Genomic DNA, 4,468 nt, shown 5'->3' on the forward strand with positions numbered 1-4,468 from the left:
GGAGAGCAGAGACTTTGATGAGTTGTCAGGGCCTACGTTGGATTCTCTGGTATCTGTGAGAGAAACATCATTAAAATTAGACTTCATGTCTGTACCAAGCTGAAGTTTGATGGCCTTTTGGGACACCACCGTGAATGCTTGGGACATAGGGCAGGCGGGATGAATGCTTTGTGAGCATTACAAGTCCTTTGCTCTCTTTAACTTCCTGAACTTCGTCAGAATAACTTGTTTTCCTCTGAACTTCTTTAAAATAACCTACATACTTTGCTCCCCTTGCTTCATAATATATTGCTCCAAAGCTTGGTGACACGCAAGAAGCACTTATTGTTATGCTCATAGGGTCTCTGGGTCAGGAATTTGAACAGGATGTAGTAAGGGCAATGGCCTCTGCTCCATTGGTCTCAAAGTCTCAGTTCTCTCCAGCACCCCCTTTTCCTCTGCCCTCTGTGCCTTCCAGGCTCAGTCGGTTGAAAGTCTTTTAACTTTTTTAACACACTCTGCACTTCTCTTGCCGAGGTCCTTCCTCCACACGCGTGCTTCCCAGCCCCGAATGTTCTTCTCATAGCTCCTTGGCTGATCAGTTCCCACTTTCTTTCGGGGGCTGCTTAGCTGGGGTCCTCCCTGACCTTCTGCACCTCTTCTGTGTGCCCATCCTCTGGGCTCCCGTCATTCTCTGTACTTCTCCATCAGAGAACACATCACGTGTAACTTTCTGAGTCTAATGTCTGACTCCCCAACCGGGGTGCCAGCTCCGTGAAGCCAGAGATGGCCTCTGTCTGTTCAAGTGCTGTCCCCAGCACCTGGCACAGGGCTCAGTTATTTGTTGAATGCTTTATAGACAAGGCGGGCATTGTTACCTCCATTTTACAGAGGTGAAAATTGGGTGAAAGAGAGCAAGAGCCAGCCCAAGTCACGGCCAGGTTCTTGACAAAGCTGAGTCTAAGCCACGCCACGTCATACCCAACCTCATGCATCCTAGAAACAGATCAACAAGCAGGTTTGTGGAGACCCGCCCACAGCTTGGGGGCTTGGTACTCGGCCAGCTGTGTCCATCGTCTTTCCAGCCTGGACGTGCCAGGCAGCTGGGGCCAAGGTAGGAGAAGCCCTGGTTATTAACTTACTTTAATTCATTTGCCCATGAACCACCCAACAGGAGATTGTGCCATGAACTTGTCCTGGTAAAGGCAGCCAGAGAGATGCAAGTTCTATTTCCATGATTAAGGCTCCTTTACAACTAAGATATTGGTTGTAATTAGGAAATAATGCATAGGGAGGGTGTTGGGAAAAGTGACAGGATGTAGAGACAATAGGCTTTTGTGAGAAGAGGAGAGGGTGGCAATTCTGTCTACTCACCGTTGCCAGCATTCTTTTTTCCCCACCGAGAGCAGTGACAAATTGTTTTCTTTTTCTTTTTTTTCAGTTTGGAAGAAAGTACCCACAAAGTACTTAAATCAGGGGTAAAACAAACCTGACAGCCAGACATCTGGGTCACCCTGTCTCTTTAGCAGCTGCCACTCATGGGTGTTGAATCAATACCATTGAACCCCCGGACTTCCCAGACTGGACACGTCCAGATGCCCAGCTCTGAGACAGGGGATGCTGGGAGGGGGGGGCAGGGCTGGACCAGCCGCGGCTGGACCTGTGAGACGGTGACCAAGCCATAGGGCACCCAGGGCCATGTGGCAGGATGGCAGGCAGAATTCAAAACGGCAGCCCCTCAAGGCAGAGTAAGAGCAAGGTCCTGAGACAGAGAGCTCAGTGGGCCAGATAAATAGGAAGAAAAAAGCACTGGGTTACTAGAGGTGAGAAATCCAGATGGGCATGGGAATTTCTGAATTCCATAGCAACCAAACAACGAACGATCCTCGATACAGAAGCCAGATAGATCCTAGCCCACAGAGGAGCTTCCCATACACTTCCTTTTAAGGATGGAACCGTTTTAATACTTGGTAAATGACACACAGGAGCCCTTAACAAACAAAGCTGTACAAGTGGCCATTAAGCATATGAAACGGGTCTCAAGTTTTTGAGTCATCAGGGAAATGAAATTGAAACCATCGAGAGAAACCATTTCATGCCACCGGCTGGCTCACCTCAGAATGGTACCACCTGCTGGGGGGGGGGAAGGCAAAATGGTAGAATCGGTTTGGAAAATGGTTTGACAGGTTCTTATAAAGCTAAACATATCTACAACTACCCTGTGATCCAACGGTTCCATTCTCAGACATTTACCGATCCCCCCCCACAAAAGAAAACATGTCCACAAAACGATCTGCGTATGAATGTTCGTAAACAATTTTATTTACAAAGCCCCAGTCTGAAAACAACTCAAATGTCCATCAACTTGAGACTAGAGAAAGAAATTTTCCATGTCATGAAATACATTCAGCAAGTTACAAGAAAGAACTAATGGTGTATGCAATAGGGAGAAGGAACCTCCCAGGCGTTACGCTAAGCAAAAGAATCCACAGTCGTCACTGTGTAATTCAAGGACAGTCCAAAACTAATCTGTGGGGATGGAAATCAACGTGTGGCTGGGGGTGGAGAAAGTTACTCGGGGGACATGAGGGAACTTGCCGGGCTGATGAAAATGTTCTGTATCTTGTTTTGGGTGCCGGTTCCAAGAGTATAGACAACTGTCAAAATCTATCGAGCCGAACACCTAAGATCACTGCACCTGGCTGTGTGCCAATTACATCTCAGTTAAAACAAAGTCATAGGCGAATTGGAGTCTCCAGGTCTAGGATGACAGATGCAGAGCCTACCTACTGATACTGCTGCTTCTGCTCCCATGGCAGACATTATTAATCGATTTCAGCATTCTGTGCCTGGGGTGTCAGTGGCGCTTCAACATACGTCACAGCGTGGCTGTGCGAGTGCCACAATCAGTCCACCCACATGGTAGGAGCCAAAGCCAAGGGAACGATATTGCTGCTCCTGTGACCCTTGACTTGTTTCTCTGGTTTGGGGACGCCTGGGGACATGAAAAAAAAAATTTTTTTTTAATAAAAATGTAAATTCCATTACAGAGAAGGGTTACAGTAGTTCATATCCCACTTTCCTACTCCCACCGCTACTCCACTTGATCTTAGCCAAAAGGCCGAGAAGCGATTACTCCCACTGCTAGGGCCAAGGGATGTATTTCCTTCTCTTCTGTTGTCCCAGGTACAAATCTAACATACAAGCGTGGATCCTGTTTCTCACTCTTCCACGCATTTTTCTTGGTTACTAACGGCTTTCATCGCTTCCTATTTTTAAAAAAAAAATTTTTTTTTTTTAACGTTTATTTATTTTTGAGACAGAGAGAGACAAAGCATGAATGGGGGAGGGTCAGAGAGAGGGAGACACAGAATCCGAAACAGGCTCCAGGCTCTGAGCTGTCAGCACAGAGCCCGACGCGGGGTTCGAACTCACAGACCGCGAGATCATGACCTGAGCCGAAATCGGCCGCTTAACCGACTGAGCCACCCAGGCGCCCCAATCGCTTCCTATTTTTTTAAACGGTGGCCTCGTTCTCTGAGGTACTGCACTGTCGTTTGCTGACCCTTTCCTACGGTAGCAACCACCCCTCTTCCCTTTTCATTCGTACGTTTTTGGGGGTAGGTTTTGGGTTATGGGCTATAGTCAACCTTCACCGAGTGCCTGCTATGTGTGTCTTTATAACCACTGTTTGGGACAGGCACTAACTATGCTTTACAGATAAGGAAACTGAGGCACAGGGACATTAGGGTCACACAAGGCTACATCACCAGTATGTGGCAGAGTTTGGACTGAACGAGGTACCTGCTCTTTGAGAGTAGCAAGCAGGAAAGCCAATGCACTCCTCTCTGGAGAGCAGGGTGCCGCGGGGGGTGGGGGTGGGGGGTGGGTTTGTCTGGAGGAAGCTGCTTCTCTTGGCCTACTGTCACCAGCCAGAGCAGCCCGTGCCCCCCTATCTGCTCCCAGCTGGCCCTCCTCAGCACCCAGAGAATGGCTTGATTTGTTATCGGGACGCATTCCATGCGAATTCACTCCAATGATTCCTATGGGCCACTGGGTGGCTCGAGGTTAACTCAACAATCCAGAAGCTTCCATCAAAGAAATAGATGCCAGGAACATCCTGCCCTCAATGTCTTCCAGTCCATGGTTCTCCTCTGCTCAAGTCTTAGGGACAGAACTGTGGATGCTGTAAAGTATTATTTAATTATTGGGAGAGATTCAGGCTTGTTTTTTTGTTTGTTTTTAACTAAGCCTGGGCATTGGTTGCTCATGGGTTCTCTTGTGGCCTCTTTCTTAGCAAAGAAAGCACTGTGAGTAGCCGGGTGGCTTATTCTGAGCCCTTCTCACCATATATGAAATGGGCTAATGATGTCCATCTCATGTGCCTGGCATGCGGGGAAATGACTTAGCCTATGCTGAGCCCTGAGCTGGTAACTGGCTGTTTCCTTGTTCTGCCCAGAGGAAAGGGCTGCTGCCCGACAAGCAGGCT

The 4,468-nt window shown here is 48.2% G+C and overlaps 1 pseudogene; it reads right to left on the reverse strand.

Moving 5' to 3' along the window:
• Nucleotides 1-2,883: 2,883 nt before the first annotated feature.
• Nucleotides 2,884-3,112, reverse strand: LOC122214721 (annotated as a pseudogene).
• Between the last annotated feature and the right edge of the window lie 1,356 nt (nucleotides 3,113-4,468).

This window comes from Panthera leo, chromosome A2, assembly GCF_018350215.1.
Source record: "Panthera leo isolate Ple1 chromosome A2, P.leo_Ple1_pat1.1, whole genome shotgun sequence".
Classification (NCBI taxonomy): Eukaryota; Metazoa; Chordata; class Mammalia; order Carnivora; family Felidae; genus Panthera; species Panthera leo.